This window comes from Hordeum vulgare, chromosome 5H (assembly GCF_904849725.1).
Source record: "Hordeum vulgare subsp. vulgare chromosome 5H, MorexV3_pseudomolecules_assembly, whole genome shotgun sequence".
Lineage (NCBI taxonomy): Eukaryota > Viridiplantae > Streptophyta > Magnoliopsida > Poales > Poaceae > Hordeum > Hordeum vulgare.
In genome coordinates, this window is record NC_058522.1 from 26,771,963 (window position 1) to 26,787,830 (window position 15,868).

A 15,868-nucleotide genomic window follows, 5' to 3' on the forward strand; every position below is an offset into this window, starting at 1 on the left:
GGCGGCTGTTCTTTCTGATTGCTTTGTTTCTTCAGACGACTCGTACGTCGTTCTTCATTCCCTGATGCATCGTAGGGCTGAGAACCTCCTGCACGGCCCATTCTTTTTTTTAGGGTCTGCACGGCCCATTCTAAGGGCCCTTTAATCATGCAAGGAAACCATCACGTGCCCACGTATCTCCTATCTTCTAGGAGTATCTTCTATTCTTAAATAGCTATAACCCATTACCCAATTTTTCTCTCCATGCAACAATGCCACATCATCAAGTCATGCATGTAGTTTATACTCTTCTATTCTTAAATAGCTAAAACCCACTATCTAATTTTTCTCTTCATGCAACAATGCCACATCATCAAGTCATGCATGTAGTTTATACTCTTCTATTTTTAAATAGCTAGAACCCACTATCTAATTTTTCTCTTTTTGCAACAATGCCACATCATCAAGTCATGCATGTAGTTATAAGTTACTTTTTTTATTAGTCTCTTCATGCAAAACATATCCTCATGCATGCATTTTTTTCCAGGTAATTAAGCAAGACATTTTTATAATGTTTTCTTTGCATTACCATTAGTTTTCTAACATTTATCCATATATTTTTAACAAGTTTTCTGCAGCAACGCGCGAGGCATCATCTAGTTCGTCTAATTTTGCAACCTGCCATGCATCTAGTTCGTCTAATTTTGCAACCTGCCATGCATACTTCTCTTCCCCAATCGAGCGCACAGCCTGCGCCATCGCTTGTGTGCCGTACGGTCATTGCTCAACCGTGTCACTCCACTCGTCGATCTCCTGTGTGCTACCACCAGCTCGCCGGACCACCATTAATTCTCCACCATCGGTGATGCTATGCGGCGTCCTTTATTCCGCATCTGAGCATCACGCGTCATCCAGCCTGCCGCTAAGGAAAACCCAACTTAGGAGAGGAGAACCAATTAGGATCTGGAGGAAAACCAAACAGCGGGGAGGCTTAAAGCAACTCTAGCAAACCCCGCATCCCGCCCGATCCGGAAAATAACCGTTAATATACGTGTCGGGGCGGAACAACCTGTCCGATCAGACCCCGCGTCCCGCCCCGGCCTATAAATATTTTTGCGGGGTACAGTAAAATCTCGGCCCCAACCCGCATATTCGCGGGTTTCCATCTCGTCGTTGCGGTGCCCCGTGTATGAGCGAAAGCGGTTGGTGGGAGAACATTTCAGCCGGACGAATGCGGGGTCTGCTATAGTTGCTCTTATTTTGATGCTAGATATTGGTTATTTCCAGTTTCAAAATTATGTGCCTCCGTCATGTACAAGTTTGTTGACGTTACAGGAAATACCAGGCTTCCAAACATTCATGCTTCCTATTTATAATACATGTACTTCTTCACTGCCTCGAGATTGTGATATTTCAACCACATAATTTGCTCTCAGGCGTCATGAGAAAAGTGATTTGTGGACGAGACAATTGGGACTCACTGCTCAGAATGTTCATAAGAATTGGGGTACAATTTGGCAACGTTTTTGCTAAATGGGGTATATAATGGATGATTATTTTGACTAATCTCAAACTATTTTGGGGGTAAAAATTGGAATCCATTCTATTGATAACTACTCTTTTCATTCCTAAATATAAGATCTTTTAGAGATTGCACTATAAACTACATATGAATGTTTATAGACATATTTTAGAGTGTACATTCACACATTTTAAAACCAAGGGAGTACAAATCATAGCTCGCCAGCTACGGCAGACACACATAAGCCTTCCAATAGTGTGCTCTGACAGGCATTGTAGTTGTAGCACTAGACATAAGGCCTGTGTAGACGTTGAGGAGATCAAGATGGTTTCTTTGCAAAGCTGCCGGCCCCGCGAGGCGAGGCTTTCCTCGTATACAGCAACATCTTTTATGCCCAAGGCGGTTCTGGGAATGGATGAACTGCTCTAGTCGAAGAGGTTCTAGAGCATTTTCAACGTCCGCCTAACGCGCGCGTCGCGCTGTAAAATGCAGCGCGCCCTATCGCTCAAACAACATATGCATTTAAAATTATGAAAAAAACAGAAACAAAATAAATCAACATAAATAGTTTAATTTCGTTACAACTCAAACAAATAGTTTATTACACCTCAATCAAATAGTTTATCGTTCAAATACAACAAACAGTTCAACAATACAACATCAAATGCACAAATCATGATGCTCTTTGTCGGTCATTCCATGCCCACCATTCCTCGATGAGATCGTTCTGAAGATCAACATGCGTTTCGGGACGCCGAATGACATGATAAGAGGCAACAAAACGGGCCACCCTTTCAGCCCTCTGCCGCACTTGTACGGGATGTCCCAAAAGCTCATACTGAGAGTAGTTTAAATATTGGCCACGCTCATTCTCGATGATCATGTTGTGCATGATCACACAAGCATACATGATGTACCAAAGCATCTTTTGATCCCAAAATCTAGCCGGTCCTCTCACAATAGCAAATTGGGCTTGCAAAATCCCAAAAGCTCTCTACACATCTTTTCTAGCCGCCGCCTGAGCATTGTGGAAATCAAGATTTTTCTTACCTTTCGGTTTTTTCAATGGCTTCACAAATGTTTGCCACTTTGGTTAGATGTCGTCCGCAAGATAGTAGCCATAATTGTATGTACGACCATTTGCTACAAACTGCATCGGTGGCAGTTCCACATTTGCAATCTTATTCATCAGTGGTGACCGGTTGACAACGTTGATGTCATTCAAAGATCCAGGCATTCCAAAAAAAGCATGCCAAATCCAAGTCTCTTGATCGGTCACCGCTTCAAGGATTATAGTGGAACCCTTTTTTGGCCGTGGAATTGCACATGCCATGCCTTAGGGCAATTCTTCCAACTCCAATGCATGCAATCTATTGAGCCAAGCATACCTGGGAAGCCACGCCCTTTGTTCATCTCCAATAGCCTTGCGGCGTCTTCAACATTGGAAGATCTCAAATACTCCTGGCCAAACACTTGCACAATTCCGACTGCGAAGCGCTTGACACACATGATGGCTTGATTCTCACTCATAACCAAGTGATCATCAACTAGATCAGCGGGATACCGTGTGCCAACATACGCAAAAGCGGCAGTCACCTTCTGAAAGGTGCTATGCCCGAGCTCTCCGGCGACATTTCTTCTTTGCTGAAAAAACCGGTCATGGCTCGCTAGTTTCTCTGCAATACGCCTGAACAACTCGGTGCTCATCCCAAACCGACGCCGGAAGTACAACTCGGGATACACGGGATTATCCGCAAAATAGTGCCTGATAATCTATTGTGGGCATCGATCCTATCCCTCCAAATTTTCTGCCGACCCATAACCGAACCACCGTGCTTCGGTTTTTTATTTATGTGCATAGCTATGATCATTGCAAGATCCTCGTCCTCTTCCATATCAAATTCTTCTTCAAAAGAATCATATGAGGAACTATGCGTGGAAGGCATGGGAAACTATCGAGGGGGATGATGCGTGGGGTGACCGTGAGTGGCGCGAGCACCTTCGGCTTCGTGCCGTATGTCTAGTCCTGCGTGCCAAAGATCCTAGGGCCGCCGTGGAGGTTGGCCATGCAACGGTGGAGGTCTTTAAATTTTTCCGAGGAGAGTGTGTTCCCAGGCACGGGAGAGTCAACAACACCGAAACACCGACTTGGCTGGCAAGCGCAGGAAGATTTCTTCGATGAGATGACCGGGGAGGACGGCACATCGACACCGCTTGGCCATGAACGCCCGCAGAGATGCACTGCCATGCACGCCGTCGAAACGAGTATAGCTCTTCTTGTACAAGCGATTGCCCAATACCCGAGGATTTGGTACATGGTCGAATCGGTAACGCTCAGAGAAGAAGAACAAGACACCATCTATTGGAAGATGTCCAAGGACGGGTTGTTTTCCGCGAGCTTCGCTGACCAAATGTTCTTCATGGCCAAGGTACATTTTCCCCGCCACCGTGCAATCTGGAAGAGCAAGGCGACGCCGCGATGTAAGTTCTTCATGTGGCTGGCGGTCCATCGCAAGTGCCTCATGGTAGACAACCTGAGGCGTCGGACCTGGCCATGCGATTCCTTATGCTCACTTTACCATGTAGAGCCGGAGGACTGTGATCATCTCTTCATCCTTTGCCAGTTTCCAGGTGAGGTCTGGGGTAGGCTCAGATCATGGTCAGCTGTGGACTTTCCTATGTAGGCTCGGCTTTCGGCTCGACCGAGGAATGGTGGCTGCGGGCCAGAAAGAAGGTACACAAGAATGCTAGGAGGAACTTTGATAGAGTGGTTATTCTGGTGCACTGGAAGCTTTGAAATGAGCGCAACGTGAGGATTTGTGACAAAAAAAATCCTCGGCTGCTCAGGTTTTTCAGTCAATCCAGAAGGATATTCTCTCTGGGAAATCGACCGATTTAATAATCTATTTTGTTTAACAGCTCGTTGTTCCACTTCTAAAGTTTGCTCCTATAGTGCTCCCTAAACCCCACTTTCTAATAAAAACGGATGCGGGCTCCTCGAGTATAGCTCTTCTTGGCAGAGTTATAAGAGGTGCATGTGTTGGGATACCGAGACGTCGGGAGTATATAGTGTAGTTTTTTTTGCATCGAAGATAGGGGCTTTATTTAACGTAAATTAGTGCGGTTACAGTCAGCCTTCAGGCTGCTAAAAAGAAAATCCGGACATGACTCAACCCATCTATCAGTGCCCTCGAGCGTACAAGCACGCCTCGCACACAGATGAGCCGGCAAATTAAGATCTTGACCAACATGTCGCACCAAAAAAGAAGTAAAAATAAAAGTAATCTCCTCCACTTCGTTCCAGATAGGCGCCGTAATAGAACGAGAATTGCGTCGCGAATTCCATAAGTTGACAAGCTCCAGGCTATCAACCTCCATTATCACATGTGAGTAACCTCGCAGCTGTGCAAAAATCAACCCCTCGCGGAAGGATAATAGCTCGGCAATGAAAGGATCTGAAATTACTGGCAAAGGTTTACTCCATGCTCCAAGGAGAGCAAGGTGAGAACGAGCTACACCACCAGCCCCTTCGGACAAAGTTTCTGGGACAATTGATCCATCGGTATTGATCTTTATCCATCCCGCCTCTGGTGGCCGCCATAGCTGAGCTCCCGGCACTGCTCTTGCCCTAGGAAGCTCCAAAACCGCGAGAGTTTCATGTACCCATTTGATCGCCTGGACTGGTTCATAGCCATCTCGATCATGGGTCCATCTATTTCTCGAAGACCAAATAGCATGCATGATAGAGATCACGAGGCATCTATTTTCTGCAGTAAACATTGGGTCTAGCAGAATATCTTGTGCCCATGTGAGTGGATGCAAATTAGGGAGATGAAAATCAAACCTTTCCCGGGCTGCCATCCAAAAAGCTTTTGCATGGACACACTCCACCAAAGCATGCTTCAAATCTTCTCCCGAGGAGCGGCAGATTTCACAAATGCCACGAGGTTTTATATGCCGATATTGCAAGGTCATTGAATCTGGTAGAATCCCCCGTAACACTCTCCACCAGAAAACCCTAACCTTCGGCATCACTTTGAGCTTCCAGAGATCAGTTCACAGCCGTTTATTTGCCGATGAAGTTTCGGTGATCGTCCCTTCCCCTATTGAGCGTAGCTCATTCCGGGTCACAAGAGATCGATACGCTGATTTAACAGTGTAGATACCTGATTTTTCTAGAGCCCATGCCAGACTGTCCTCCCCACCAGATTGGCATAAAGGAATATTGAGAATAGCTTCCGCCTCATGGTGAAAGAACGATTGACGTACCAGGTCTATATTCCAAGAATTGTGATAGGGATCAATGAGATCCGAAACAAGCTCCAGGGGTGCAGTACCCATCCGGCCTGTAGGCTTCAGAGCCGTAGTGTTAGGGATCCATGGGTCATTCCATATCGAGGTAGTAGTGCCATCACCAATACGGTGTACGAGACCCATCTCCAAAGCTTCTCGTCCAGCCACGATTGCTCCCCACGTTGCTGACGCCCTTGCCAGAACCGTGGCTTGAAGAAAATCCGAAGTTGGGAAATATTTCCCCTTGAGGACTCGGGACCAAAGTGACAACGGATGTGTCAAGAGTCTCCAACCCTGCTTGCCCAACATGGCCAGATTGAAAAGTTGCAGGTCTTTAAACCCCATTCCTCCTTTGATCTTTGGTGTCGCCAGTTTATCCCACGAGAGCCAGTGCAGCGATCTCTTATCAACAGAGCTTGCCCACCAATATTTGGCCATACACGAAGTGATCCCCGTGCACACCTGTTTAGTAAGTTGAAAACAGCTCATACTAAAAGTCGGGATTGCTTGGGCGATGGATTTTAACAACACCTCTCGTCCCGCACAAGCAAGATTGCGTTCAGACCATCCCCGGACCTTGCCACGTATACGTTCGTTGATGTGCATGAAAGTCCCGCTCGTTATCTTGCCGATTGCCGTGGGCAGTCCAAGGTATCTTTCCGAAAAGGCTTCCACATTGATCCCTAGTTCAAGCTTGAGATCCTCGCGAAGCATATGTGCTGTATTTGCACTGAAATAAATCGAGCTCTTCTCCTTATTGACGGCTTGACCCGAGCAGCCAACGTAGATACGGAGAATCTCATTAAGCCTTGCAGCACTCTGGATGTTTTCTTTTAGGAAGATCAAACTATCATCAGCAAAAAGAAAGTGATTAACCCAAGGTGCATGAATACTAACCCTGATGCCTCTGTTCAAAGGTGCTCCTGTATAATAGTTCAGCAACGCGGAGAGCCCCTGGGCACAGATGAGAAAAAGGTACGTTGACAGGAGGCATCCTTGCCGTAAACCTCTTGTTGGACTGAAGTAGGGCAGGAGCTCGCCATTTACCTTAATAGTAAACCTTACCGAGGTGACACATTTCATAATGAGTCTAACAAACTAATCTCCGAAGCCTAATTTAGTTAACATTGCCTCGAGATAATGCCATTCCACCCGATCATACGCTTTGAGCATATCAAGCTTGATGGCACAACAGGGGTTGTTGCCACGTTTCCGACGTCTGATTGCATGTATCGTTTGGTAAGCAACAAGAATATTGTCCGTGATTAAACGACCTGGGACAAAATCGCTTTGTTCTTCACTTATCACTTCGTCCAGGATCCCACGCACTCTATTTGCAATTGCCTTGGAGGCAATCTTGTAAAGCACTGGGCAAAGAGAAATTGGTCTGTATTGGGAAATTTTCTGAGGGTGTGTTACCTTTGGGATCAATGTGATTGCCGTATCATTTAGTCCCGCTGGCATTTCATCTCCATTAAGGAGACCAAGAACTGCCGCTGTCACATCTGCACCCACGACATTCCAGTGTCGGTGGAAGAAGCCAACCGTAAATCCTTCCACCCCGGCAATTTTGATGGGGCCATATTGAAAAGGGCATTGCGAACATCCTGTGCCACAAAAACCTTCTCAAGATCAAAGTTCATTGCCTCCGACACGCGGGACTGAACACAATTCAGCAGATCATCCATTTGGTTAAACCCTTGGGACTGGTACAATCCTTGGTAAAAAGCAAAGATCTCCTGCTTTATTTCTATCGGGTCAGTACAGAGCTGCCCATCGCTACGCTGCAAGGAGGATATACGATTGATTCGCTTCCGATGAGCCGCCTGAGCTTGAAAGTAGCTCGTATTCCTGTCACCCTCCTTCAGCCAAGTAACGCGAGATCGCTGCTTGATCCAGACCTCTTCCTGTCGAAGGGCCTTTCGCAATTGTTCTGCCACTGCTTTCTCCTCCACTGTCGGACCACGTCCCAGTGAGGCATGTCGGAGTCTTTCGAGACGTTGCTGGAGCTTGCGAACTTTCTTCGCCATATTCCCAAATTCTCTCTTCCCCCATGAGCCAAGATGTGTCTGTACTGTTGTCAGTGCTTCGAGCAGCCCCCCCAGACCCTGCTGGCCCGAACCCGTACGCCAAATCCGGCCAACCATGTCATCATAATCAGGGTGGGACTGCCAAACATTCTCATATCGGAACTGTCGTGGCGCCTGGAAGCTGCACGACTCCGAATCTTTTAGTTCTGCTAGCACAAAGCAATGATCTGATTCTACACTAACAATGTGCTTAACCTTTGGGAACTGAAACACCTGCAAAAATTGCTGGTTGACAAAGGCTCGATCTAAGCGTGCTTTGACATTCCTTGTGCCTTGTTGTTTGTTATCCCATGTGAAGGGAACACCATGCCACCCCACCTCTTGGAGTGCACAATCGGCAATTACATCCCTGAAGGATCGCATTTGTGCCTCCGATCGGAGATTAACTCCAAACTGCTCGTCCCCCTACAATATTTCATTAAAATCTCCGCAACAAATCCATGCTTGATGGGGTACAGCAAACAAAGTGCGCAAAAAACGCCAGCTGTGGTGTCTGTTTTCTGTCCGAGGTTCGCCATAAAAACCAGTGAATCGCCAAGTTTTGCTTCCTTGTTGAACACTGACATCAATATGGGAAGAGCTATAATTCTGTAGTGAAACTGTGACGTCTCTTGACCAAAAGAGCCCCAGGCCACCGCTAAGCCCGTCGCTATTGACGGCAAAACAACCTGAGAAACCCAAAGTAGCTTTTAGGTCCTCCACTCTCCTCCCCCTGATCTTTGTCTCCATAAAAAAGAGCAGGGCGGGCCCTTCTTGCTTTACAATCTTGTGAAGTTCACGAACTGTCCGAGGGTTCCCAAGCCCCCGGCAGTTCCAGGATAGTTGGAGATCGATCAGTGCTAGAATCTGGCCATATCCGTGATGCTCACCAATACGCGTATCCGAGTATATCCTCTAGCTCCCAGGAAACACGCTACTTCCTGGTTCAATCAGATCGGGAATAGAGGGCTCGTGTGGGTCATGTTTTTTTTTTGAGACAATACTCTTTTTGTTGGTGTGACTGGCAAATGTGCACGTGCAACGCACGTAACTTTAGATATTTCTTCGACATATTGATTATCTAAATTAAACATTTGTTCGTAAGAGTTGTCATAATATGTTATGTTCAACAAGAATTGATGTAAAGTGAAACTTTATAACAATCCGAAGTCCAAACTGTTGGAAGACCGTCACATCGGACACTAGGCCTCCGTTGTGAGGAGGACAACAGTCTGGCCCGAATCGTTCGGGAGGCACGGTGCCCACTACTGCATGCACGCCCACGACTCCAGCCACGTCGTGATCCCTTCCTTCTCTCCCGATTCTGTTGTAACTGATCTTATCTGCTATACCTCCTGCATGTATTTAAGCACTAAGTATATGATCAATGAACATAGACACACATTCTCCTGTCTAACTTGGTATCAGACGTCGCTCGTTCCTCTCCTCGCTTCCGCCATGAGCTTCCAACACCCGCTCCGCCGCACTCTCTCCCCCGGGGACGCCGACGTGCCCTTCGTCCTCCCGCCTGTAACCCCCGGCCCCTAGCCTGCCACACCGGCCACCGAGCCAGTTGCGCCAATGCCCGCCTCCCCCGATGCTCGGGTCCTCCGCCGCGGTGTTGTCCCAACGGTGCCTCCTCTTCGTGTCGTGCGCCCAACCGCCGATGCGCTCGCCATTGCTCCTCCGCCCCTCCAGGTTCCCATGATCCCGGTTCCTTCGATGCACCACATTAATATCTCCTCCTTCATCCCCTTCAAGCTGAGCATGGACGACAGCAACGACTCCAAATGGCGCCATCTCTTTTGGTTCGTCCTGTGCAAGTTCCACGTCGAGGAGCACGTACTCGAGGAGGCGGATCCACTCCATGAAGATCTGGTGTGGCGCAATGATGGTATCACAATTGTTCTTTGGATATATGGCACTATATTCGACGAACTCTACGACAACAACTACTCCAAATGACGGCTCAGGGGGGATGATGGTGGCCCAGTACTGCCGCTGCCTTCAGCAGTTGGCCAACGCCATGGCCAACGTGGGCGAGTCGGTCTCTGACTACTCCCTCACGCTCCAGCTCGTCTGCGGCCTGAGCACGCGGTTCCACGTCATGGCTACCCTGCTTCCGATGCACCACCCGTTCCCTACCTTTGTGCAGGCCCGCTCTCGTCTACTGTTGGAGGAGATCGGCATCACCGAGCGGGAGGATGACGTTGGGGCTTCCGCCCTCACCATCGCCCAAGCGGGCGGTTCCTCTTCTGATAGCTCGCCCTCCACCGATCGCGAGCCTCCATCATTGCCGCAGGACAAGGGCAAGAGCCCCATCGACGGTGACCGCCATCACGGTGGGCACGACTATGGCCGTGGACGTGGCCGCGACTCCCCGGGTGCCTCATCGAGCTCCACCCCCGGATGCGTCAACAACGGCCAACAACCTTGGCTGCGCAATTTTGCCCCGTGGGGCCCGCCAGCTCCGATGCCGCAGCAGTGGCGCTCGCCATGGGTTCCGGCCAACTCGGACGGCGTCCTCGGCCCTCGCCCCGCTGCTCCTGACCAGCCAGGCCTACCCGGTGGCAGCCGGCCCGCCTCCATCTGCATCAACCTCGGGCCGGCAGTAGGCCGTGACGACACATTTCAACCACCAGATGCAGCCGCCACCGCACCAGCTTCGAATGGTTCATGGACAAGGGTGCTACGTCCCAGGTCGCCAGCTCCTCCTGTAACCTCACCAATCCTTGAGTAACTGTTTGCCGGAGCCCGTAGTCCGGTCAATGCGGCAACACGGTGTCACCCCCACAGTGGCTGTCGGCCTTTCAAAAAATGGGAAAAAGCCCATTTTAAACCCTGAACTCATAGAGGTTTGGCGAATCTAACCATCAAGTCCAAATCCCTGTCGCTTGCACCCTAAACTATATAATCCAGTATAAATCGGACCCTGAAACACAAAAATGCTGACAGAAGAAACGTCAACCGAGATTTGGCTGACTGATGGGCTAGGGAGCGCGTTGGGTCGACCCATTTTGTTTACTTTTTCGGTTACACTCCTAAAAAATAAGTGCAAGGTGATTCAAACTCTTTTTAAAATTCATGAATCTTTTTACAAACTCATGGACCTTTTTGAATCCCTGAAATATTTTCTATTTCATGAAATCTTATTCAATTTATCAGTTGTTTTTCCAAAATCCGCAATTTGTGTTTTCAAAATCCATGGACTTCTCATTTGAAAATCCCTAAAAAAATTCACTTTAATTGAACTTTTCCTGAATTCGTGATTTACTTTTTATTGAAATTTTGTGAACTTTTTAAATTTTATTTTCTATTTTTTAAATTCGTGGACTTTTCACGCACGTAAATTAGTACACGCGCGTGATGTCCAAAGCTGCTGCAATGAGAAAATTTAGACCACACATGCATGCATGTGTATAGTTCCATCAACGAACGACCTATCGCCGCGGTTCAACGCCGACCTGCTATAAGGAGAACGGCCTTCCGCCCGCGCCGTCGTCCCCGTCATGGAATATTCAGAGAAACAGTAGTGATGCAGCAAAAACTTTTCTGTTGAGAAAAATTGAGCAGAGCGGTATTTTGCTGAGATGCACTTGGAGCTGGAGGTGCTTGAGGTAGTCGATGGTGTCGTCGAGCATGAAGGCTTTGTAAGTGTGCAGTCGCCGCTGCCGGCGGCCATACAACGTCATCTCAGTTAGCTTCCAATAAAAAAAGCAGAGAGTAGTAGTTAACTTTTCTTTCCTTCTTCTTTTAATATTCATTTTCCGTGTGGCAGTTTAAAATATATTTAAATATTATAAAAATAGTATGTGGCATTTTAAAATATATTTAAATATTATAACATATACATGTGTCTAATTTTAAAATTGTTGCATTTCGAAAATGTTCACACATTCAATAAAATGTTGGGGGCATTTAAAAAATGTATATGATAGTTTTTTAAATACATGTATTCTAAAAAAGAATGTTAATCATATGTTAAAAACCATTTTGAGGTGCTTCCTACATATAAAATAACCTATATAATTCACAATGTTTTTGAAAATCCCTGAATTTTAATTTTGAAAATCCATTTACTTGTTTTCAAAATACATGATTATTTCCTCAAAATTCTGTGAACTTTTTTTATTTTCTAAATGCATGATTATTTCCTCAAAATTCGTGAACTTTTTTTATTTTCGCAAATATTGTGAAGTCCGAGAGCGAGATGGGCCTGACTGGGCTGGCCCAGTCTTTTCCGCGCGTGCCCTTCGCAGCGCAGCTCAATCCCGGTCAAATCAACAATCCCGGTTTGTAAACGAATCCAGGTTTTTTTTTAAACCGGGATTACATAATTAAGGGTGTAATCGATAAGGATTTCGAGTTGAAGTTTTATTTCGCCGAACCTCTACAAATTCAGGATTTAAAATGATTTTTTCTCAAAAAATGCAAAGTAATCGCTTATTGTACCTTCCGCGGCGTACCCTACTAGTGACCGATGCAGACATCCGGTGGACGCGTCCCTATGAAGCTCTGGCGTGGCCATATACGGCTTCGGCTGCCCAACGGTGGTTAGTCCGATGGCGGGCGAACTCGGCAAGGGACTAGCCCAATGCATGAATGACTAGGCACTTCTCCGGTTCCTCGGTGACCTCTTGGACGTAGTCTTTCAGAACGAGCTGCTAGAAGGACTGGTTCACGGCCGCCAGTAGGTCCTCCTGGAACACCGTTGGACCTCTAGATGTGTTCTAAGTATCGCACCGTTGGAGTAATTGATTTTACACAAAGATTTGTGAGGGTATCTTCTTATTTTCTTTTTCATATTTGATTAAGTAGTCACTTAGAAGTGCTATAACCAGGCCATCCTAGACATGCCTATATACTAAAGAGAAAAGACAAACACAACAATAGATTGACAAAGATAATTCATTATCTGTTTCTTCAAAGAGGATGCTACATGTTTATATTAGGCCCGTAATAACTACATCAACATCAAGAGCAAGCACATTTATTCCACACTGTTATGTTTGTATCATTTCAACTACGTCCTAAGGCCTCATGGACCCATCTCTATGTAATGGTTCACAGCAACAGTAATACTTCTGGTCATCTCCTATGTAGCAAACGCCATAGCATTTTTTATAACAATCTTTATCACAGTTTTCCGACGGAAACGGGTCGCCGCATCCTGAGAATCATTTGCACCGGTATGGGTTAATTGCAAGAAAATTCATCAAGTAACTTGACATATCCAGAAATAGTGACACGGTAATACTAATATCCTCCGATAATCACAAAATGCGCAACGTAAAACTGGATTTTGCTGATTAGAAATAATATCATTGATGAACAAAAACGAACCATGACCGGGGTAGGGGTAATGAGAATCGGCGCGTAAGGAGAGAACGGTGGCCATGAGCACTAGTGCTGTGAGGCACATGGCCCTAGAAATCTTGGTGAGGATTGCCATGAGGTGATGCTGGAGCTTCTTGCTGATCTGGATCTAGATGGTGTTGCTGCAATGTTTACTCTTGAGCCTTGATGGTATGAGTTTATAAAGAGGATCCATGATTGAATGCATTAATTGTTTTCCTTATATTATATGCTAAAATTATTAAATGCATTAACTTTTGTAGATCAATACCGCATATAGTAGTATGTGGATAACTCTTGCTAACCAAGCTTTGACCAAAACATGAATTACTTTCCATAATATCATGCATAAAAATGGGTACCTTGAGTACGTAGTTTTTTACGAACTTCGGGCCAAAATTGCACACAATGTTTTTGGCCCGGTGGAAAGTATGATTCAGGAGACAGAATTTTACTCTCTCAAGGCAGGGACAGCTCTAGGAATCAGTCTACTGTCATTTGCTACCTATCAGACTAGTTTGTGGCCATTGGATTGGAAGCATGCTCATCGTCCGATTCTTTAGCAGAACTGCATGCGTGAGTCAGTTTGCATGCAGGATTTGGCATTAATTGTGATTATTATTTCTTTCTATTTTTTCCCAATAATTTCTCCCCAAATCTAGGGATGGTTAACTAGCTATCTTATTTGTTTCCATTCGTGAGGACCAATGCTTCCTAAACAAGATAGTTGCTTCTTATTTTTTTTGATTTGCTTCCTAAAACTGATTAATAATTTTGGAAGTATGATTATTTCTCACAACAAAATCTGGCAGTTAATTATGATAATTTTTAGATGTATTTTTTACTGATCGTACGATAATTTTTATGCAATGGAACCATTCTTCTTGATGCATTGAAGCATCATTTTCGGAATGATGTCAAATCCCATTTTATGAGGAAATAATTTAGAAAAGTACAATTGTTTGTCACAATCATATTCGGCAACTATTTATGATATTTTTAAGATGTGTTTCTCTGTAGATGGCAACATGATTGCATACCACAGAAGCATTCTTCCAGTGCACGGAAGCATCATTTCCTTGTGTATATAATAGGAACAAACTCTCTATAGATGTAAGGAAGCACCATTTTGTAGTTTGATGGAACATAGTAATAGAAAAAATAACAGTTCGGAAGCAAAAGAAGCACAACGAATTAAAACAAAACCACTAGTATGAACAAAAAATTACAACTCTTCTATTTGATAAAAATGGAATAATATTACAATGACACTACTTCGGTTTTCACCCAATCGTCGTCGCACTAAATGGGCTCATCAATAAAAACACTATACACACCATAAGCTCCCTCTGGCAAACACAATAGTCGTTGGTGAATAGCAGTGTGAGGTCCCGTTCATCATGCTCTACGTCAACATAGCCTCATTGGCATTGTGTAGAAATAAGAAGCATGCCTGAAGTCGGGTGCCTAAAAGTATCGATAAGTAGACAATATTCAGAAGCAAGAAAGCCTGCATTTACAATGGAATGTATTTTGATAACAAAAACATTAGTACAACAAAACCTCCAAGAAACTATGGCTCGAAGTGGTTGAAACACTCATGGTTCCAGGGAATATGTATGTACAATAAGAAACATACAATGGCAATGGTAGATGCAAAATCTCACCATAACAGATATACATGTGTTAATAAACCACAAATCATAGTTGCATGCAGTGGGTATGTGAACAACAATCTTAGCCTTATTGTCAAAAACATAGGATTATCCATAATGATAATTAGTGGAAGCCGATACTCACAACGGTTGCCGTCGAAATTGGAAACCATAAAAACATATGCAAGAAATAATGAAATATTGTGGAAAATATTTGAAATAGATGAGAGGATAAGGAAATGTGCAAGAAATAAAACAAGCACACATTGGTAATGGTAGAAGCACAATTTAATTACTAGCAAGATAAACACTTGAACCATAGAAACATGTGAGGTAAGGAAGATATCACTGCAAGCAACAAAACATCTATACAACAAAAGCATACATAAAAACCAACGGAAGCAAGGCCGTTGGAATAAAAAAAGCGAGAAAGAATGAAGCATGCTTGGTAGTGGTTGAAGCAAATTTATGAAGCTAAAAAAAATATAAGATTGGATGGTACCATGCTGCAACTTTAGGACACACACAATGTAGATATGTATGACTGAGTACCCGACATCGACAAAAAAGATGGAAGCAAACTACATAAACAAAAGAAGCACTTGAACTAGATTAAGAAGCTCGCTGGAAGCATGAAATATGTACAATATATGAATCTGGCTTCTCTTTTGAGGTATAGAATATCGAACATAGAAACAACTAAGAGGCCCGCGGAGGAGAGCTGCGACATTGCGACGAGCGGGAACTTCGGGGTGTGGCCGACGCGCTCGAAGAGGCCCGCGGAGGAGAGCTGCACGAGGAGGCGACGGAAGTCGGCGGAGGCGGGGGGACGGTGTAGTCGGAGAGGCGGCCGACGAAGAAGCGGCGGAGGAGCGGGCGCACGGAGGGCGGGTGGTAGGCCATGAAGGCGTCAGTGGCGTCCTGGCCGGCGAGGGTGATGAGCGGGACCTCGCCGCCCGGGTGGTGGCGCAGCCACGGCGTGACGTCGTAGACGT

The 15,868-nt window shown here is 45.5% G+C and overlaps 1 long non-coding RNA gene across 1 annotated transcript; it reads right to left on the reverse strand.

Annotated features, from left to right (window-relative positions):
• Positions 1 to 12,779: 12,779 nt before the first annotated feature.
• Positions 12,780 to 13,363, reverse strand: LOC123398779. Its single transcript, XR_006610256.1, has 2 exons — positions 13,207 to 13,363; positions 12,780 to 13,033 (listed from the first exon to the last, which is right to left on the reverse strand). It is a non-coding gene; the product is annotated as an uncharacterized LOC123398779 (long non-coding RNA).
• Between the last annotated feature and the right edge of the window lie 2,505 nt (positions 13,364 to 15,868).